We start from the raw sequence: 24,539 nt of genomic DNA on the forward strand, positions 1-24,539 counted from the left end.
ACATATGGGAGACCTACCACCAGTAAAAGTACTTATTTGTGTTTTAACAATTGAGGTGTCGGCGCGGGAAGGGCGGGCGGGAGGTGCGTGGTCCGATATTTGATACATAGCTCGCCCTCTATAGATCAGTTAGGTAAGTAGGTAGGTTAGGTATTACTGTTTTTGCCATTTCCAAGTGCTGTGCAAGCATTATTGTGTTCCGGTTCGAAAGGCAATGACCCTTGGGTATTACTGCATTTTATATGAATTAATGTCCGATGTCTCAGTGTAACGATTTCGGTCTAGTAGATATAGTTTTTATCCCACGACAAGACATGCTCTTTGTAAATTGTTTTGACCATTTTTATGTTTAATCGCAATCTAAAATTCACGGTCTATTAATAAAAAATGCATAAAACCTTATTCTGGCTTAATCAAAAACAACGAAATAAAACTTTTCAATGTAAAACCGGTATAAATTTTCCGGTTTCCGAACTTTGGTTGTTCGTTCGAAGTCACTAATAAATAAATGAGCAGCTTTAAAACTCCGTCGCATTGCGCTACATTAGCGAAGTTTAGTTTAAAAGAGATGAACGCATACGGGAAATCCCGGTGTTAACACATTCGTATTCCGGTTAAGTCTGTGTCTTTATATTATTCGTATGGTATTGAAGGCTACAGCCGATTCATTTTAAGCGAGTTGGTATCTTGAATTATCTGAAAAAGCAAATCCAATGTGTGTTCTTTACGTTGTGATTATTTTGGAAGTATCTTTTAGTTTCTAAATCTGTTAAGATGGCACATGATACGAGTACATTTCTTTTTTTAGTAAGGGCACGTCCAAGTGACCCTACTACACCTGATGGTAAGTGGTGTGGGGTCAAATAAAACGTCGACTGCCGAGAGATGATTACCTCTCGGCAGTCAACATAATTATGCCGGCCCGTTGGAACCGGATATACACAGGCGGATGCTAGAACGCGACACACTTACGTGAATCACCATGGCAGGTTTTAACATCTTGTGTATGGAAGTCGCTATCCGGGCGGATATAAAACATATCCTTACTACCAGCAAAAAAGGTCACCTAACCCCATAGAGAATATTGCTTCAGTCAGGCATGTTTCAAGTCACGTTTTAAGTCATCAGAGTACAGACAACAAAACAGGCTTATATACTAACGACAGAGATACTAATGACAGATAGTAACAGTACAATGCAAATACCATTAAACCCAATGTGGTCTCTCCTAGTTATAAATTTCCGAACCCACGTGCGCAGCCGGGATATTCCGGTTATTTGTTCTAAATTTAAATAAACTAACTGCGCCGAACTCGATAGCAAACAATCGTGTTGCGGCACTTACCACGCTTCCTGCGATAAGCAACGGTCCGCGACTGTCGGAAGGAAAGTCAGCGTCATATTAAATGTATAACGGGCTGCCTGGCTGGAATTGGATGGCAACCATCATGTTAACAGTATTAATACTAGTGATGTAACGAATATTCGCATTCGCGAATATTCGCATATTTTTGGATATTCGCATTCGCATTCGCATTCGCAAAATTTCTGCGAATGTTTTGCGAATGTCAATATCAGAAAAAAATATATTTGAAGATAATAGTAGACTGCCTCGGTGGCATAGTTCTACTGCATGTGCGGTACGGCAGCGCTCTAAGGTCCTGGGTTCGAATCCCGGATCGGGCAAAGTGATATTTGGATTTTTCTGCTCAGTATCAGCCCGGAGTGTGAAATTTGTGCCCGACATGGCGATAGGCTCGCCCCTGTCACACTATTAGACGGAACACACTTGGCGAAAAGTGTGTGCCCTGGTTGCGCCTTTGCATACCCCTTCCGAGATAATATTCGTAATACTGTGTGTGTAATAGTAGGTTAATGAAATCAAAATCTAAACTAAAACAATAAACTTCTACAATAAACTATAAATATAGTCTAAACAAATAAACAAAAAATTATAGACTCTCAAAGAAAAATACCCCTCTTTCTTAAAACATACCAATTAATTAACTATTTTTACCATGTTTTAAGTTAGTAATTAAACTTGAGTAGAGGAATATTAAACTTTAAAAATAAACAAAATTATTTCGTTTACTTTAATAAAGCTTAAAAAATTGAATTCCCCATAGAACTTGTAACACAATAGCAACTAAGAAATTAAAAGCAATTGAAAGAAACAAAAACAATATATTCTATAATTTTTTTATCAGTCTTTACATAACTTTTTAATGTTTAGATAATTATCATCTTAGATAATAATAAAATTTAGATAATCATCATAGAAAATTGGCGCCAAATTTGAACAAAAACTAAACATTCGCATTCGCGAATGTCGGTAGCAGATATTCGCATTCGCGAATGTTCAAAAAATGACATTCGTTACATCACTAATTAATACACACACTCACGCTTTTTTATCACAGAAGGGGTAGGCAGAAGCGCAACTGGTGCACCGAACTTCCTTCGAATATATTCCATGATGTGATAGGGGGCGAGCCTATCGCAATATCGGGCACAAATTCTGAATTCCGGTCTGATATTAAGTAGAAAAACCCAATATCACTTCTTGACCCGGGGTCGAACCCAAGACCTCTGCACTGCAATGGTATCGTAATGCGATTGCATACAACTATAACCAAGGTAGTCATACTTAATAGTATTAATATAACAAGAATTTTCCCTCGCGAATTTGATAAGGTTATTTTTGAGATTTTTCTCATAAAGCATGCTAACAATTCTTTGGATCTTTTAAAATAAGTTAGTCGTAGTCCATCAACGGAGACAAAGACAGGGGATTTTGGATGCGGATTTTAAGGAAAGTAATAAACATTGGACCACTTTTTCAATCTAGTGATTTCGCTGACAATATCAAATTCAATTACAAAAAGCAGTTCTTATGGTGTAGCTGGCATGACTCTTGACTCAAGGAAATAGTCTAGACGTTCGAACTCCAACATTATTTACCATTTACTCATTTCATTGGGAAGAAATTTGACTGTATTTCATTATACGACATACAAACATGTATTGACTGTGTCGTATTGTTTATAAAGACAATAATAATAATAATGCACTTTCAGAAGAGCAGTAGATGCTCTAACGCGCTTAATACCTCACCAGTGATAACAGATAACGGAATGGATTGGATAAGCGAAGAGCGTTAGTTGATAACAGAGGTCCTCTCTTGCATTTTTATAGCATTGGTGCATGGACTCGGCAAGAATGGGCCAATGGCGCAGAAAACATTAATGACGCTGAACAAATTACGAACTTTGGATATCTGATTATAAAACAAAACGAAAATACACACATCACGCATTTATCTCCGAAGGGATATGAGGTGCAACCAAGGCACCCACTTTTCGACAAGTGTGTTCCGTCCCATGATAGGGGGCGAGCCTATTGCCATATCGGGCACACATTCGAGCCTCCGGGCTGATACTGAGCAGAAAAACCCAAATATTACTTTGCCGGACCCGGTATTCGAACCCAGGACCTCAGAGCTCTACCGTATCGCGCATGCAGTACAACTACGCCACCAAGACAGTCAAAAACCAAAATGATATCTCAAAACCACAGTATTTCTGTTTTGGTTATTCAGAAAATTACATTAAAACTCAATTTCTAAACGATTAATGGATACAAAAGATTCAAAAGACACGCACTACGTATCCCTTAGTGCTCCTCTTTCCGATCGGTGGACATACCAAAAGAACCAGCTTCAATTATTACACAATAAATATAGAAACGACGTATAAATCGTTATTGACCCGTGTATTGAATAAGTAACTTAGTTACCAATCCACTAAGGTTCCATTTTCCGACGATGCAAAAGATGTAAACACACCATGACCCAAGATAATGCGCGTGCATAAAAATATTACCTATCATTTATTAACAAATTGGCAATCTGAGCGGATAATTTATCCATACTACATACTTTTAAAAGTTTCAAGACTGCCTTAATTCGATATTTAAATATAGACATAAACTTTTCATTTGCCTAACATGGCACGTCAACGCGTTAAACTGTATTTGAAACTTGTTTAACAGACATAAAGATTACATTCGCGTAACTCATACGCTAGAGATATAATTATAGCCCGTACTGGCGGACAACCAATGTGTATTGCGCGAACAATGCGAAATGACATGTCTACACACAATTACAATAATTGTATTGTGCTGCATGAGCGACTATGCGATTTGGTCGGGTTATATGTTGAGCTTGGTTTACACGCACTTAAGTGATAAGCCTTTCACGTTGCCTGTCTACAAACGTAAAGGGTGATACACACAACTGCTTAAGTGTCTGATGATTTGTATACCGGAATATATGTCTTAAAGTGGTGTAGAAACCGGAATATTATCTATAAGTCTTTAAAAGTAGTTGGGAAGTAATTATGCATTTTGTTGCTTTGCGATAGTATTAATATAGTAGACCAACATACTTTTTAATATTTTATAGATAAATTCCAAAATCAAGTGGGATTTGAGTATTTATCAAAAAAAACATGGTCAGACTTAGATAATTAAATAATGTGTTTGAACATGATTGCACCCCGTGGTACGTGTAGGGATCAGTATAATTATGAACCATAAGTCTTATCACTCATAACTTAAAGTGCATTGTTACGACAAATATCTTGATATATCATGATAGCAAAAACATTATCAGTGACATTGACCTTTGTCTTTAAATTGAGATGTTTTTGCCGCGGCTGTATCAAGAGTATTTCCGTGAGATATACATGCCATTGTTTTGTTTGATATAAAAAGAACTTTAGTTTGGCAATAAAATCTAATAAAGAGCTGATAACCCTTTGAACTTGAGGAATTTATTTTATAAAATGGGTAATGTAACAGCTATGAAATAGTCAGTGGTATTTAAGAGTTTAAATGAGTCGGTTCGATGACGATATTAAACTATTTCATATAAAAACCTAACGAATTATAGAGCTGTTGTTGACATTTTTAGTCTTAATAAGATTGATAGTGAACAAGATTCTCTTAGCTTTATTAAAAAGTCAATCATGCACTTGGGCTATTTAGGTTTTATAAAACTAATAATCATTACAACTCAAATGATTAGCTCTCCAGTCTGCCAACTTTAATATATTACTTGATAATTGATCAAAATTAAATGTCATTCATTCAAGTTTTATATGCAATTCAGAGTTGAAACAGGAAACATTTCTAAAAATTATAAATAAACTTATATTTATGTCAATGAACGAGTCATACGAGTAATAATATATTATGCAAGCGTTGAGACTATTACTCTAATTCTCATATCCGATATCGAAATATGTATATTTGATTAACATACTTGTCAGTTGATAGGGATAGCAGACTGACGGATATAGTGGTAGTCATACCACATAATAAGGAAGTTTAGTTGGGTGAACCATGGCAAATACGGTGTGTATGAATTTAAAAATATCCTAACAACTTATTCAAAGATAGGATAAAGCCTTTTCTGATGACCAATATAATACCATAATATAGAGAGTATAGTTTTATAGTGTCGGAATAAATTACAAAGCAAACAGGGCTAAAACACTACCGAAACACTAGATAATTGAAATTTCAGCTTTGTAACAAAAGGTTAAGAACTTTATAACTCAAAAGACATGGAAAACAGCGTGCAGTATGTCACGTAAACCTTTGAATTAACAATGCTGGTGGATCGATGATTCGACAAACGGACTATGAATTAAATGACTCGTACAATATTGAGTGCAGTGTAATAGTAATGCAACAATAATAACAGATATTGGACAGTGATGAATTTACTGAATATGTGTTTACGTGAAAACTAACGATGTGTAAAAAAACGGATACCAAAAAAAAGTCACCGTGATAAGTTTAGGAACTTAAAGATTGAAAATCATATTCGATTCTTTTTGCCTAAAACTAGATTGAAGTCTCTCATAGATCTTTTGTCAAATCTTATAAATCTTAAATCTTTGTCTTACAAAACATCAACAATATACCCTTTACTAGCATCTTTCGCGGATTGTAATACATACCGAAGTATAATAATGAACACGACAATATTCCAATTAGTGGGTGACATTTGTTCGGCGAATTTTATTAGGTCAACAGTGTAAAGTCATGTTTACGTTCCCACGTATAATGAAGACGGACATGAAATATAAAAATAACCTTAGCATTTACAACGTATTGGTTATTTTTAAAAGCTTGTAAATTTCCAATAAAGCGGACTTATCTTTCTTTGAAGGGGTTTGGATCAATAATCCAACACTTGGGTTCTGAACTAGACGATATTGCCATCAACATTTCAATACCCGACAGTCATGGGGGGAAAGATTGTGTCAACTGCACAACTCAAGAACCAATTATTCCGATATTCCAATGAACCGCCAAAACCGATAGTCAAAAATCCCGATAACCGGAAAAGCGCATGCCACGCAAACCGGAATCCCGGTATACAGTGTGCACTCGGCCCGCGCGTGACGTGTTTACACAAATCGCCGTGTATCTTTATCTGTAGCGATTCCGCTGTTATTTACAAAACACTTGTCCACTCTCGGCCGGTTTATTTTCGTCCACGCTCAATGAACATGGCTCGAAGCCTCGAAGTCCTTAGACAATAGTTGATTTGCAGACGAAATACAAACCTACATTGTCACGGTTTTTGTGATTTGTAAAGGAAAAAACTACGCGATGTTATGTCTGCGTTGGTGAATAAAGCGTACGGCTTGAGATATGTGTACATATACTGCTCATTTCTTTATCTGCAAAGGTACAGGTGTATATAGAGGCGCGTTTGGTTCACCTATTTTTCGTTAGAGAATGAGAAAGAGAGAATGTTCTTCCCATAATTTAAGAGTCGAGTTTATTTCGGCTCCTATTTCAATCTCTGGCCATTCAGATATGATTTTTGCATAGAAAAAAAAAACATTTTGTTGGCCTCGGAACCAGGAATTTCATGGCTCAATACACTTGTTAGGAAGTGAGTAATAGGAAATATTAATTTGCTGTGGGTATCAATGGTGAAATACTTCGGTTGAAGGAATCGCGCACCGAGAATCATAAAACAATATTTATCAGATAAACAATATTATACCAAGCGTTGTCTTGCGACATCTTTCATAATTCAACGCAATACAGAACAAAGCGTACAACTTACTACACATGCTTTTAGATTAGCAAATTCTTGCAGCAATAAATTGACGAAAAACTTCCAGATTTATTTCCGCTAGACAATATTTCAAAAATTGTATTGACTTGCCGCAAATTGTGCAAGCTTTAAAATTTCTAAAAGTAAGCAAACCGAAGCGACGCGACGAAAGCGACGATAGCCTAGTTGGGTATGGAACGGTCTGCCGAGACGAATGTCCGCAGGTTCAAATCCCAAGGGCACAGACCTCTGACTATTCTAAAAATCATGTGTGTATTCTTTGTGAATTTATCGTTCGCTTTAACGGTGAAGGAAAACATCGTGAGGAAACCTGCACATCTGAGAAGTTCTCTATACGAATTTCGAAGGTGTGTGAAGTCTACCAATCCGCACTAGGCCAGCGTGGTGGACTAAGGCCTAATCCCTCTCAGTAGTAGAGGAGGCCCGTGCTCAGCAGTGGGCAAGTATATAATACAGGGCTGATATTATTATTATTATTATTATAAGCAAACCGAGATGTACAAGGTAAAAAGTTGCTTGCAGATACAGCTTCTGCAAGTTTTATTGCTAATTTAAACCTCGCTTTCTAGATGAAGGGGCGTTCAAGTATCATGTAACGCAATTTGGGGGGTTTTGTGAAACGTTACGATGTGTTACAGAGATGGGGGTTCATACAATGCGTTACGTCACATTGGTATTTTATTTTAATCAAACTCTCCCAAAATAAGCAATCTTTTACGTTTATGATTTACGGGGAATCCCTCGATTGTACTGTAATTTTTATTTTGTTCTCCCCAAATTGGCAATCCTTTTCATATGTATCAGTGATTAAAACAATGATAAAGGTATTTTAGCGACCTTCCTAACGTCACAGAAAACAGGAAATCTACGTTCATTGGCTAACGCTATATCTATCAACACTAATGCGGGAATCCCCGGAACTTAAGCCACTTAGATAAAATACAAGGTCATAATTCGACTATAATAATGACTGCTACGTCATCTGACATTTGACTCACAGGGCTTAGCAGTAATGTGTGTACTAGTGTGATAGTTGATAGGGTATATGGGTTCAAGATGGCATTAGATGGGATCAATAATATAACTTTTCTAAATGTTTTAGATTTTGATCGGGATTCTGCATACGTGAAACATCGTTCGCAATCACATCATAGCGATCTTATGAGACTAAAAGAGTAGCTTTATGTTACTCCAGAATTTTAGCTATCTGTCTACCAAATTTCATTCAAATCCATGCAACGGTTTTTGAGTTAACTTCTTAAAAACATCCAATCATAAAAACATTTCAATAAAATAAGCACACGTTTTAAAAATCAACTAAGGAAGGAATACTTGCTAAATTACTGGGTTGAGTCAAATATACACATTGAAAAGAGCATCGACCATATAATAGTAATGTTCCCTTATTCACGAGCAATCAGTTCATCCGGTCCATCATTCATTCATTATTCTTCAATAAGTTTCCTCGTCACCACTCATTGCGGGGTTGGATTCTTTACTGTCATTGGGTGTTTTGTGGGTGTTTATCTTTAATATTAAAATATTTTTAATACATCACATATATTTATATGAGTTGTTCGTATCTAATTTTCATTTAAATAATATCACTGTGTTTAGGAAACAGACATTTAGAAAACACACGAGCTAAAACCTATCTATGATCCAAAACGAATAAAAAATATACAAAAATAATTATTATAATTATCAACTGAGTGTAAATAAATAAATAAACAAATAATATCAGCCCTGTATTGAACTGTATTGAACCAGGGATATTCGTCTCAGCAGTCCATTCCACAACCAACTATGCTATCGCTGCCACTGAGAGTAATATGAATGTGAATTTTAAGCAACTGAAAATTACAGGTTCCGTTTTTTTCGAGACAGCTTCAAAAGGAAACTAAGATAAATGAGTTCTTTATAATCCCAATAATAAGCTATAGTATCGGGTGTAGTGATAGTTTTCAAACTGCTCAATTGGCGAGTAGCCAGTTGCAAAATAAGAGGTCACAGTGTCGTATCCCGCAATGGGACATCATGATTTTAAAGATACCAAAATTAGCATAATATAAACATATTCTGAGATGTCCTGAATGAACCCAAGATTTCGTGTCATAGAATACTCTTGCATCAGATTAATGAGCGTATAAATTAATATAACATCATTGTAACATGCATAACGCCTTTTTCCATAGACAGGTTATGCAAGAATTTCTTCATACCCCCTTTACATTTATTGTACCGGCCACAGTACCAGACTTCAGGTTCTTACTGAACAGAAAGACCCAACAAAACCACATAATGCAAATAAATTTTATTTTTCGCTTTAATTTATAAGCAAATTGAATTGTTAAATGCGCGCGAGAATGCCGTCACTGTCATCGGCTACGTAAATCCGTTTAGTTTCGACAACACATTCCAGGCTAGAAAATGGTATTTTTAAAGCGAACTATTCGAATCAGTTACATGGAAAAATTGTTACTGCTTTCAGCTATGTCGAATTTTGGAATTCGTATAAAGCATTTAAAGAAAGGATGTCCATAAATATAGGTGTGCGTTTCTATTAGTTACAGTATTTACAATTTACTGTCCGTTTGCCGTTCTTAGCAGCTTCCCTTTTAGGTTTATCAAATTTGTCTTAGTTTTTGTTTTCAGTTAATTTGGTCACGCCTCATTATTTTTTGAAAACTAATTTAGAAAACATGGGGCGTATGTTTTACTAAAATCTAGTTTCCAGAAGGCGGTTGATCATAAAGAAATTTCAGTTAACCTGAAAAACGGTTGCCACTTCACAAAGGTTTGCCGAGACAATAGTACCACTCTAGTGGGGCCGGGCCATTCTGTTGTAGACAAAAACTGACCTACGATATATAGATTTAATTAATAGAAATTAATATGGGGAGACGAAGGTCCGCAGTTTCAAAATTCAAGGCACACACCTCTACCTTTTGTTTTCTCTCTACCTTTTTTTGTGAAGAAACCTTCACGCCTGAGAAATCTTTAGAAAAATTTCTTAGGTATGTGAAGTTTGCTAACCCACACTAGGCCCGCATGGTGGACTAAGGTCTAAACCCTTTTAGCAATAGATGAGACGAACTCAGCAGTAAGCAGCATATTTTTTACATAACCCAATAATACTTATTAGCCACATTGAGACACTAACAGTCTTACTTATAAACTTATAGCGTTAAGAATAGCTTAAATAGCTGTTAAAAACATCACGGGTTCCTACTTTAAACCTTATTAGGAGGCAATAGGGCGGGTTTTGACTTACAGCTGATCGAGTAAATTTGTGTTTTAACTAAGCATAGCTTTGCGAAATTTTTATAACACCGTAAATTTTTAATCTCATAATGCCGTTACTTCGCTGGGTGCGAACCTTAGACCTTAACAGCGCATGCGCACTACTCTAACAGGGTAAGGGACTATCACACCTGCCCAGACGGACTCTGACAAAGACCTACTAAATATGACCTAGTTTTAGATTACACATTTATATATTGTTTACTCAGTTAATTGGGACGTTAGTTTCGTATCGATCAAACAATATAATTAGGGATTACCTTTGGGACCTGATCTGTTAGCTAGACATGTAACACGTAGTAACTGTAGGTTTACTGTAGTTCGTCTGTGGATTTAATGTCTAGAGGGCGTAACGAAGATGCCTTTCTACAATAATTAACGCTAACGTTATGTATGAGAATGACATCGCGATAGACTTATCGCATTGACGTATATGAGTCTTTTGACTGATATTCAAGAAACGTTTATTGCTAGCAATAATTGCTAGTAAGTGAGGCTTAAATCATGAACGGTTATAGTCTTACATTATCATAATGTTATCCATACTTATAAATGCCAATGTAACTGTGTCCGTCTATCTGTTAAATATTCACGAAACCAGTGAAACAATTTCGATTAAATTTGAAATGGAGATAGTTTGAGACCCTGGGAAGGACATAAGGTACTTATCCCAACAAAATAAATAGCACGACTTCTTCCTGGAAAAAGTTTTTCATGCAGGCGAAACCGCCAGCAAAAGCTAGTGGACCTTAAAATCTACAAAATGCCATTTATTTTCTGAAAAACAAAAATTGCCAAACGCCATCTTTGTTTCAAATTCCGTTAGATTGTACCTTCTTGCTCTCCGGTCACCGAGTTGTGTAATTACTATAATTAAATTAATTGTATGCGTAATTAATTAATCATTATTAATTAATAAGCATTAGGAATTATGAGATAGCATTAAATGTTTTACTTTGTTCATATTTTATCAATAGCTTCTGCCCGCGTGGAGGGTTTTCCGGGATAAATTTATTCTCGGGATTGTGCCTTGTGGACGGATGATCTGGTGAGGGTCGCCGGAGGCCTATGTCCAGCAGTGGACGATTCCCGGCTGAAATGAATGAATGAATGAAATGTGCCTAGAGCACTCGGGAGTACCGTAGCTTCCTATTATTGAAAAAGAATTTTACAGTCGGTTTGGTAGTTCCTGAGATTAGCGCGATCAAGTAATTAAAAATGTTTTTAAATAAAACGGAGATAATATTATGTTTAGTATGCACTATGTATAAAGGTTAGCGCACATCGAGACTGGATGCGAAGCGAAATGAAACATTGTCGGATGCTATTTATTCATAATGATTTCTTATGTTTACGGGAATGTTAGATATAGAAAGAAAACTTAGTTATTTAAAATAAAAATAAAGTCTTCGAAACGTAAATAATAATGACAAAATCCGTAAATAGTTTTATTTCAGTGCTGTTTATTCATTAACAGTATTGGGTTTAATATTATTATAATACAAATCCATTTTTTTTTTTAATATTTTGTATATCGACACATATGTTGAAATAAATTTTAGATACTGCAAAATATCTCACCGCAAAACCACTTGCAAGATTTTTTATCCTGGAAAGGCACAATGTCAAAATTTTATTACTAAAACCAGTTCATACACAAAGTATAGTACTTTAGTTTCTGGAAGTATTGTAAATATCAAAATATAGATATGTGCCTACTACTAGCGACATCTCCTGCTAAACTTATGAACGGAATGCTGCCTATGTATTTTATTTTCTTTTGCCTATGGTTTTAATAACTTTGTCTCTTCTTGCTCTCAGCCGAACTACGTTTTTTTTTTTATATACACCAGGAGCCACACAGTGAATACTCGTTTGGTAGGCGATATCGGTGTGCGATAAGTATCACCGGCCACAGAAAAGATATCCGGTTGTTGTAATTTAGAAAGAACGCAACAATGTGCTTTGCAGTTCCTTTGTGCTTTAAAGTCGTTACTTCCTTTTGTAATGGTAGACAATTGAGCAAATCGTAAAACTATTTCAAACTACTATTTTCTTAAAAGTTATTATTATAAAAACCGGTTACATCGACATGAAGGGATCATCTAATATAGACGTTATATCCGATAGTTATTATAAAATACTGTCTATTTTTGATACTTGCATTTGTCGAGACCTTGTCATTTATTCGTAATAATGATGCTTGCTAATAACCGATGTCGATAAACAGTTTTTTGACTTAATCTGCCGGTATGATTTGGTTAGAAGTGCTGTTGCGTGCCGTCTTAGAGTTCAAGACGGATTACGCTACGAAGACTTCAATTTTCCCCCAAAGATGTAATTCATACGCAATTTCTAAAAGGACAAATCTTATACATATAAAATATCTAGAAATGTGTATATATTATCAAATAACACCAAAACTTCTGTCATTTTTTATTGCTAATTGAACCCAAAAATAAATTTTATAAAATTTATACTACTTTAGAAAATAATAAGCTTTTCTATTTCCTAAACTTTTTACATTTTTAGACAAGTGCTCTTTTCGAAATTGCATATACAATTTGAAATCATCTTAACGTTTATAGTTAATATCGAAATAACATAAAAAAACTTTAATCATGAATACCACTACAATTTATATGCAAATATGATGGTAATTATGAAGTATAACGCGTTCGCCCGTACCTTCAAAGGGGCAGGCAGGTGGCTAATTAGTGTCCCGATTCGCAGAGTTAACTTCCGCCCCTACACACATCAAGGGATGAAAATTATCTAGCACAGTACAGGGCGAACTAAACTAGGTCTAGTATAGGGTAATAAGTACTCGATACAACAATTATTAACAAACTAGTTGACCCGACAGACGTTGTCCCGTCTTAACTATGAATTTGCAGCGCGCATTCTGTCAATCGCTGACAGTTATTTCAAACAATTGACACTTATATAAAATTAATATTTTCGCTAAACCTTCTTAATCCTCTAATTTTCTGCGCATTATTTTTTTTTTTCTTTCATAAGAACCTTCTCCTGACAATAACAAACACAACAACAACAAAAAATAGTGAAATCGGTCCAGACGTTCACCCGTGATAACGTAACCAAGGGAAATAGGGATTCATTTATATATATATATAGATAAATAAATGATTATGATTATTACATTTTTTTAAAGCTCAGCCAATAATATTTAAAAAATACACCCCTACAAAGTAAACAAAAAAAGTGTTTAATACGCGCACACACACATAAACATTGACGTGTCCGCCACAAACACATTGATGATATTGATACGTCATGTAAAAGAGATGACGTATTTCAACTAGCACGAACGAAAATACTAATATTTTGAAAGTAGAAAATGAAATAATCCCACACGGAACAATATTACATCCTAGAACTTGGATATATCTATGTGCAACCTGAGGGAATTCACAGAAATGACCCTTAGGTGTAATGAAACCAATTGTTAAGATAAATAATTAATTTCTTTATCTATAGAACATTGCATTAGTATTTTATCTGTTATGGTGTGTGTGTGTTGTATATGTATAAATAAAAAATAAATATCGAGACTGCAGATGGCGCGTTATGGCAAATCTGTCGCTTTATTAGTATACTTTGAGTTTCAATGTGGCCATTATAGTTTGTAACTGAGCTAGGGTTTTATTAAAAAAATATTTTGAAAACGTGAATAGTGAGTGAACACCGGTGAAAGAGGCCTTACTGAGTGACATAGCATGAAGTTACGACCAAGTTCCTTCAATAAAGATAAAAAAATATATAAAACTTTATTTACCGCACTAGATACCATCGTACACTGTAAAAACACCAGTCATACGGCTCATTTGAACAAGTGTTCAACAGTTAGTGTACGGTGAATAAGAACGGCATAATTCTACTGACCGTCAAAGATCTAAACATTTTGATCGTATCTATACTTATAAAGTTTATTTGAACGCGCTGATCTCAGCAACTACTAAACAGATTTTGAAAATTTTCACTTATACGAAGCATGGCGAATGGTGAAATATTCCAAAGAGGAATCCGACAACATATATGTTCTAACATACATGAATGATATATAAACATACTTTTCATTGTCAAACCTGCATATGAAACATCAGATTATACTGGCAATGTTCCTATCACAAACATTTGTAAAAGAAAATTCATGTAACAATGACACGCTAAAATTAAAAAAAATAAGTGGTGGGGTGGCGACGTGGACCGCCCAATGCCTATCCGTGGGGGGCATGAGATTACTGAAGGGTACTCAGCCCCGCTTGTATTGCGAACTGTACTCATTAGGGACTCATTCGCAGCCCTATCATTTAAATTGCTGACCGCGGAGTAAATCGTGAATATGTCTGGAGATTTTGCTGAAATATGTTCTTGACTACTCATTATAATAATAGCTCTTGCTCGCGACTTTGCCCGCGTGAAGGAGTTTTCCGGGATAAAAGTCCCATAATTAATTTCCCGGGTTAGAAAGAAGCCTTCCCAGGGTCTTAAACTATCTCCATACTAAATTTTATAAAGATCCTTTTAGTGGATTTTGAGAAAATCGATAACACACAGACAGACAGAAAAGGAAACTTTGCTTTATAATATGTTATGTATATGAGTAGATAGATAGATATATTTTTATAAAAATAGGGGCCCGAGATAAGTATTTCTATTCTTTAACAATGTCAAATGTATTTAAAGTCTACGTGCATTAGAATTTAAATTAGCGTGACGGGTGCAACACCTAACCCCTAGAAGAAGCCCGTGTCCAGCAGTGGGACAATCAGATTATGTACTAGGTATGAAAGTACGTAGTGTGTTTACTGTTAACGCGAGTTTTGTGGAAAGTTGCCAACCTTGCGCGACACAAACCTGAATCTCATGTGATGCCGGAACACATCAAGATTCAGCTGAGTATGCACAGTAACTGAGTAATTGGGGATACAAATTATCCATAAGCGTAAGTGAGGACTGTTTACTCTTTCTTATTGTTTTGAATGACGAAACGAGCTTACCGTTCGCCTGATGGTAAGCGATACGACGGCCCAAAAACAGTAAAAACACCACCCAACACCTTGGATAACAAAGTACTGTTTGGTATTCCACTGCGCTCGCCATTCTGAGACATGAGGCGTTAAGTCTTATTATGTCGAGTAGTTACACTGGCTACAATGTCCTTTAAACCGAAACACAACAGTGACTAAACACTGCTGATTGGCGGCAGAAATTGACATTTCGGTGGTACCTACCCAGGCGGATTCTCACATATGAGAGACCTACCAACAGTGAACTCTATATCTTCCTCACTGGTATTCGTCTGACTGACGACAGACCGCCACGGTGGCATAGTTGTATTGCGCGCGTGGTACGATCATCGCTCTGAGACTCAGAGTTCGAATCCCAGGTTGGACTGAGTGATATTTTTTACTCAGTACCAGTCCGTAGTCTGGAATATTCCCAATTTTGGCGATAGGCTCGCCCCCTATCACATCATGGCCCAGAATATACATGGTGAAAAGTGACTAACCCTAGGGGATCCTGAACTAATATAAGTTTAATTAATATTTATTTTTTGTATTTGTTTGTAATGGATAAACTCAAAAAATACTAAACCGATATTGATTTAAATTAAATAAAATAGCTTGAGATGACTAGTGGCACGAATGTATGGATGTCTTCAAAATAATTTCCGTATGATTGGTGGTTATATTTGTTGGTTACTAGACTAGCCTAATAAATAGTGTCGCGAGTACAAATTTCAAACGCATTGGCAATACAAGAGGAACAGCACAAATATTTCCGGTTTGATCAATATTTGGCTCCGTGGCAGTTGAACTCGTGGCCTTTAAATTCTTGGTCTTCAACTAAGTAGCCATTGAGATTTTATTAATTTCAAATTTTCAACCATAAGACCTAACAACAGTAAAATCTTGGTTATTTGCACGACAAAATATTTAAACAAGAAATAAAACACGCAAGAGCTGCCCGAAATGCTAAAATGTTTTCTTAACAGTGATAAATAATTAAAAATCTTAGGTTATCCTAACAAAAAAAAAATACCAACTGCTAACTGTCTGGCGCGAGGCAGTCTGTCTGGATAGTTTCCATAGCAACGTCTACACGCCATAAAGTAGTATGAGAACCGTTTGAAGGACATTGCAGCCAGTGTAATTAGTAAGTTTGTTTGGCCCATATTCACAACTTACGTAGCTAAGTACGGAGCATTGCTGATTTCTGTATCTCGGTGCTTTCCGCATAACAGCCTTTGCAATGCATAGACTTATGAGTGCGGTGATGGGTTAATATTGAGATGCTGAGAAGTGTTGAAAATGCTGTTAGATTACCAAAGCTAAACAAAACTAAAGAAAGTTTAAAATTGCCGACGCCTTTCGTCCGGGCGCACTCGCCTCATAACATTGTAAATACAATTTAACATTGGGATGTTACTGTAATCTCGGAGTGGTAAACGCAATGCATTGTCACGCAAAACTTTGTAATTTCATGTTTTAGGCATATATAGTGTTTCTGGATATATAGTGACGCTTTCTCAGCACGTACATCTAAAAAAAAACGCGATCTTAAGTATGTGTACCCATACAAGAGCGACGATAAGCCAGTCGCAATCATATTTGATAGTAGTAGTGATCGAAGCGCGCCACCGGAACAGACTTACGTGTCTTCCCTATAAACACGATGTTTTCCCCCATCTACTATCTATTTTTAGACACGAATTAACATGACGTCGGATAAACTGTCTGGATAATTATGTATTTGTGTCGCGAGGATTAAATGTTTTACGATGAGGTGGTTACTTGGTTGGAGCTGCGCGAAAATTTAAAACTTGCATTTTTGCGACAGTCAACCTTACGCTTTAGAAGTTAAGGACGATCCTTACAGATGGGCTGTTGCATAGAATCCTAAAATTACAGTAGGAAGTGCCATTTGGATCAGGCCATAGAATCTCGTTGGCATTCCAAAATCCTTTGCAGATGTCTGTCTACGTACCACTATTTTTGATTTTAACCGGTCAAGCAGTAGTAATAAATCAGTCAACTCAGAAATATGTAATGCCTACTATCCCGCGCTATCTTAAATTTTAATACCATGAAGTTAGTCACAACTTGGACAGATTATCTAGTCAATATAGACCCTATACATATACAGGGTGGATACTTTTGTAGGTGGTAGGAGCTAAGGGTTCATACTACCATATTCCTGTCGGCTTCCCTTGATGTAGATTTTGTAGAATCGAATCGCAGACCGCATTCACGTTAGTATATTAGTACTTATATGTTGTGTCGGATTTCCTTTTGGAAAATTTCACCTTCCGCCACTAGTAGGTGGGTCATAAAGTCCGGTGTTATGGACAAATTGTCCGAAGCGCGTTACGCTCGTCGATTGTGTTAAGCTAACCCGGGAGCAGTGATTCATTGCACGGAAGTGTTGAAACTGCTACAAATAGACGAGTTGGGGCGAATTTTCGCTAAATCGTCGCAGTACGCTTGCTGCTCCATATTTTGAATTTTTCATTACATATAAATATCAAAGACTTTATAGTTGTGACTTAAAGTTTCTGCCGCGTAAAAGACCTTTGGCAGTATGATAGTGCTACAGCATACTTTTAGAAAGATAAAATGTAGCCTATACTTTACTCTACTTTTTGCTGGTGGTAGGATATATTTTATATCCGCTCTGACAGCGAACGCCGTAAACAAGGTCTTAAAATCCGCCATAACAGCCCCCGTTAGTGTCATTCCGGGATGAGCCTGTGTATATCCGGTTCTAACAGGCCGGCATAATTTTGTCGACTGCCGAGGGTTAATCATCTCTCGTCAGTCGTTAGTCTATTGGACCCTATTACAATGACCATCAAGTGCAATGGAGTCACATTGACGTGCACGTATTTAAAAAAACTAGAATACGATCCGTGTGCCAAATTACATACAACTGTGTCCAGTGCTTACATCGTTTACTTCTACAAATACAAATTATTCACCCCTATAAAAAACATGCCAACCACAGTAAAAAAGCCTATCTGAAACAGAAGTGCAACACCGTCTACATCCATACTCGGCTATTGCTAGGCCATTACTAGGTCACTGGTATAATTTAGTGTCTGGCCTTGCGCCTGAGCTCAAGGCCGTGGCCGATACAAACCTCTATACAGATTTCATAACTTTTTAATAGGAAATCTACCGTCAAATTACTAACTGCTCCAGATATTTTATGTCTAGATAGGAAGTTATTTATCCTGGTTAAAAAATGTTAAAAATATTATATGCAACTCATACTTTTTGGCACTATCAGTTCACTGTCTAATTTACGCTTGAGGCACTCTTAATAAAATAATGACCCATTTCAAAATTGTTAATTTGTGGCAGTCGTCGGAAAACGAATTTTTGTTTGCTCCCTTTTTTTGAAGTTGCTATAACATTGAGCTTATTAAAGACAGGTAAAAAATTAAACATATAGCATGAAAAAAATGTGAAAAACTAAAAGGTCGCAAACAGAAATTGGTTGTTTGACGATTGCCACAAATTGTCAATTTTGTAATGGGTCATTATTTTATTAAGAGTTCGTTGACAATCAGCATAAAATCGATAATGAAATACGTCTTCTTTAAAGATTGTCAGAATAATGTCCTTCACTCTCAGCGCTACACTATTTAACTGGTAGATTCCGGAACGAGCTACTACGCTGAGATATTCACTACTTATACGGGAACTGTCCATCGAGTACCCTCTCAACAAAAGGGGAATTAAAATCATCTATGTCTTCAGTTGAATTCGCAGGCCTTTAGAATTGTAATAACGTAGTGCAAAAAATAGCAAATCATTTATGTGTGGTAAAACACACACACACACATCCTTTTATCTCCAAAGGGGTAGACGGAAGTTCAACCAGGACATCCACTTTTGGCAATATGTGTTACGTCCCATGATGTGATAGGGGGTGAGCCAGTGAGGTCACATCGGCTACAAATTCAACGACTTTAGACTAATACTGAGCAGAAAAGTCATTTCACCCGATCCGAGCTTCGAACCCGGGATCTCAAAGCAGTGTCGTACCGTACATCTTCGCCACAGTCCGTTAAGTATATACCAAACATGAAAAAACGTTAAATGTTTTTCTCGAAATAATTGTATACGCGTAATTTGCTAAGGGTAGGATATATTATTTTGTTATTGTCAAGTTTTGTTATTCCCGGTATTTCCTGATGATTCACGAAGGCGGCCACGCTCCAGTGACCCTGATGTCCCAAGCGACCGTACTGCCTCTCCCAATACTCCGGAATCGTTTACCCATTAATGTCACGAAATGTTAATAAAAAAAGCTTATTTGACGAATAACAAATTTGCTACATGACTTAGGACTTATACAGGTGGTAAAGTTTATAAAAATCCGACGTTAATTCGACGTAAATACGCAAAAAGGATCCGGCCCACAAAATGACGAGATGAGAATGAAATAGTGAACATTGAAGTTTAAATCGTATTTTTGCTCGTTGATATTCTATTTTATATTTTGTTTATAGAAGAAAGGAAGAAAAGAAAGAAAAAAAATATTCACACAATATACTGGGACGTCTATATATCTACGTCCAATTAAGCTGTAGGTTGGCTACTGCGTATCATATAGAAAATAACATTAAGTTACCATCTAGAAAGGATGCGCCATGCCAGGCGCGTCTTCCCGCGAACAAAAATCTATCTTCTTTCTTCTTTCCTGTCAGCCCGTGCTGACTTCTTTATTTACTATATTTTTCATTTATTTTATTTTCAATATAAATTGTCTTTGTCTATATACGCTAATTTAATTAAGTAATGATTAAATATTCTCATGTACCTTGACTTATCATAAGTGCAACTATGTTCGCCTACGTGATGAATAAAATATTATATTTTTTTTCACGTTCAATGTTACTGCTAAACGTAGAAAGTGCAGAAAACATACTATATACCCTTTTTGTGTCCATATGAACACACACATAAATATTAAACACTTCTCTATTCTACGCGCAATACAACAGCTTCGATGTGTGCATGAACAGTTGCTCCAATATTTTGGCAGAAAGGAGATTGTACAAGCCGCGTCATAATATACTGTCTAAGCCGAAAGTATGTATAAACCGGCTATGAGATATTGGTAAAAAACAGCTTAAAATTTACATTTTCAGCAAGCATGTTTTCCTAGAAGAGTTATCTCTAATTTGGCTATCTCTTCCGTCCATACTTGAGTTCCAGATGACGTCACAACACATCCCTTTCTGTTCTTTGGCACTTACCCCTTCCACTAGATTTCAAACGCTTTCAAAAGATTTCAAACTTTGGTATTTGAACGGATATTGACGATTCACTTTTATTTGAATTTAAATGACTTACATATTTTTGATAAAACTATTCAAAAATTAACTAAATAATTATCCTCGTTACGTTTTCCTCCAGTAAGAGCATGAGTGGATACGAATTCGACATAATTCAGTTTATCAACAATTTGAAATTTAAAACACATGGAATGTTTACAACGCACGTACCACGCCAATACTGGCATATAATTAAAAAAAAATATCAAGTATTGTAAGTAAATAGGAGCCGTACGTGGGCATTTTGAGATAGGGTTAAAGAATGTAAATCCTTAGCATCTTATAAGAGATTCCTTGTCTCGTAATCTTGAAGAAACGCGGTTAGTCATAGAGAATTTGAGCCGAGGGCGGTTATCATGTCGTTAAAAATAATTATGTTGACTTGGTACTGTTTGTGCTATTACATTCATTGTAATATTGGTTACAAAAAGTGGCTTTAAAATGATGATCTTGTCCTATAAGATATCGTATTCAGTTATATTAAAAATAAAACCCGTTGAAATAAAGTGAATAAAGTTTTGTCTTAATCGACAAAAAGAAAAATATTCGCAATGTAATTTAGGGAAAAAATATTTGACATTTAAAAATAACTTGCCTACAATTTTATAGCTAAATCGGTTATAAATGTTTGTGTACAATGTTTTATCACTACCTAATGCCCACACAAACACCAGCTATCAGTCGAATGTTGCCAATTTATACGCAAAAATAACTACCAATTTTGTAAATGATTGCAGGCTAAAAAGAAATCCAAGGTCGCGCAACCAACCTTAAAAAGTATGCGGGAAAATGAATAAACATCAATCTTCAATAACACGGCAAAAAGTACGGACGCCATTTTAAAAACCGCAGCTTGTAAATTGGATTTGATCGGATAACTTGGCAGATAATTCTGGAAATCGGTCACTGTACATATTCTATTGCGGAAGATGCAACGTACTTCGCGCACAAATACCGATTTACTACGTTTTCTGTACAAATACTAACACAATTCGCTAAGAATCAATCCACTTCGCTATTACTCAATGTTGTCAGTAGGAAAAACTACCATATCGTGATAAAAAATGCAAATTTTACATAAATTAGCAATACGCTATACAATCGCGCTTGTATATCCCCGAGTGCGAAAGATAATTGGCTGTTGGTAACAAGTAAACAAACACATATAAAGCACAGTACTTATAGGTAAAAATATTGGTATGTAACGTGACGTATCATTCAAACATTCATCACGAAAACGATACATAAAAACAAGCATCTCGTCGAACTAATTACATTCAGCTAGCTACCTACATATTTATTGAGAACGTGCCGTGTGTGCACTGCGCCCACTGCACTCGCGGATGCAGATTATGATTAAACTGTACTTATTGTTATTGATGCCACGCATAGTTTCATCCATTTTCATATAGACACTTTCGATGATCAAAAGAATACTTTCTTTTCTACACTCGAGAGTGTTCCAATTTTAGTGAAGTGCGCGCACCTAGCGTCTGTTGCCATGCGAGTGCCGGGGGCCGTCGCGGTGCCTCCGTGGCCCTCATCACCGATGGAACAGAAAGTCCGTCTGTTTCATCAACAACTGACCACCATACGCGAACTCGCCATACAGATTTTTGCTGCATAATATTTTCAAGGGCATTCGCAAGCGCTCGCGTATGGCGTTCGCTAACGCGACACAAACTTCCCAATCAAATCATGAATGAAACATGTGCCGATGCCATATGGAAAACCACTCATCACCAGCGTTAATAACGTTAAATTAACACAGAAATAAAAGAAAATACTTACAAACTCGTCAGCCGCGATACGTGTTTCATACACATGACGTCACTTGACGCAACACAAGCCCGAAATATTGAGCAAAATGTATAATAAACGAACTGTTAACAACACCGACATGTAAAATACACGATAGTCCATTAAATACAATATCAACGTTATGTCATTAACAACGATTTAGGACATTTTACAATATTTATTTGTTGTCACCGACTCAGAGTTTTGACAAGATGGTCGCGCACCGACTGTTTTGCTTTGGTTGTCAGCTGATACGAATACTGCTGTAATTCAAGCGAAAGCGACTATCCCGCCATCTCATTCTAATGCACCATAATTAGTGCCGCGAGAGTGAGACGGCTTAGGCGTCTCTCGCATTTATGGAGAACTTGAAACACAACAAACGTCATTTTCTTGTTGCATTATTATTGCGAAGGAAAAGTCACAAATAAATCTATTTATTTGTAGTGATGAATTGAAAAGTTACTGTTTGTGAGCGAGAAGATGTTTCTATTTCACGATAACACGTAATCATCCATCAATATACTATATTGGGGTGTGACACATCTTGATATTTGTGAAACTTGTGACTCCATCTCTGAGCGAATAGTAGAGTTATTTCGTGATCTAATTCAAGGTCATATTTGCAAATTCGTATTGTGTGATATTTTTTCATTGTTTGGTAATTGAAGCATCGCTTGTGTAAATATAATACCAATTTTCTCTCTATTGCTTCCAACAATTTGTTCATTTTTAATAAAAAGTACTCCTCTATTGTCAGTTCTAGTACGTAAAATTTGGCATAGATGGCAGCACAAGAATGAAAATTGTCTAAAGAAACTTGTGTTATGTCTTTGTGAGTGTGTATTATTATGTTAATTTTATTTTTATACAAAACAATGATAATTATCAATTATTGTAATTATTACTTTGCGTTGAATCATAACCTTTATATAATATTATGATTCAGTTTAGAATACGATCTAAAATTGTTAAATTTATATACTCTGTACTTATGATATTTTGTAGTTTTGGTAGAACAATAGTACCTATCTATTTGCAGAAGACACAGACATAATAAAGTTATTCTGACAACAGTTTGAACGTCCTTCGCAACTGAACACACCGCATCTGAAACAGACGGCGCAGTGTTTGTGCAATGAGAATGCGAAGTACGAACCTATGTATTATTGTTAGGCATCTTTAAGAAAATAATAATCCAATTCAAGAATCTAATTGGGAAGACTATAATTCATTATATTTAGAAAATTATTCTTTAGTAGAAACTATTCAATGCGTCACATAAACGTATGTAAACATCGTTAAGTAATTCAATTTCATCACGATGCATTCCTGACTTCAAAGCCGGGAACTCAGGTACTTTTAGCTCTAAAGTCTTACACACAGGTGATTGTTGGTTGAGTTGGGAATCATCTTACCTCTCGCTTCACAGAAGTCCGCGTCCAATATATCAATGAGTTAAGCAATGAGGATATACTAATATCTAGTATTCTGTTTATTATTATGTCATCATCTTTAATAAGGAGATGTTAGCACAACGTGTTTAAACATGTTGCCTTTGAAGTATGATGATTCATTACCCCGATTACATTATACGACATACTAATATAGCTAGCAGCTTCCTAATAACTTGGAGGAGTAATCTGCCAACTTCCAAGACATGGGTGTTTCCAGGACATGCACCTCCGGCCAAATGCTGCGTATTGTTGGTAACTATCTTTATTATTTACGGATTATTGCTTGACCCATGGCGAATAAAGCTGAAATAAAACGGTTTTTCGGATTTTATTGCGGTTTTTTATATTATAATTTTCTCTCGACGTTTCAAAAACTGTGTAGGAAAAAAATAATTTTATTTCAATTTCTAACATTTGCGTAATATAAGAAATCATTATGTGA

The 24,539-nt window shown here is 36.0% G+C and overlaps 1 protein-coding gene across 1 annotated transcript in view; it reads right to left on the reverse strand.

Annotated features, from left to right (window-relative positions):
• Window positions 1-22,900, reverse strand: part of LOC115451677 — a 39,795-nt gene extending 16,895 nt beyond the window's left edge. Inside the window, exon 1 of the mRNA XM_030180044.2 lies at window positions 22,632-22,900. The gene's annotated coding sequence lies outside the window, so the exon portion shown is untranslated. The remainder of the gene's footprint in view (window positions 1-22,631) is intronic.
• Window positions 22,901-24,539: the final 1,639 nt, after the last annotated feature.

The sequence above is a fragment of the Manduca sexta genome, chromosome 11, assembly GCF_014839805.1.
Source record: "Manduca sexta isolate Smith_Timp_Sample1 chromosome 11, JHU_Msex_v1.0, whole genome shotgun sequence".
Taxonomy (NCBI): domain Eukaryota; kingdom Metazoa; phylum Arthropoda; class Insecta; order Lepidoptera; family Sphingidae; genus Manduca; species Manduca sexta.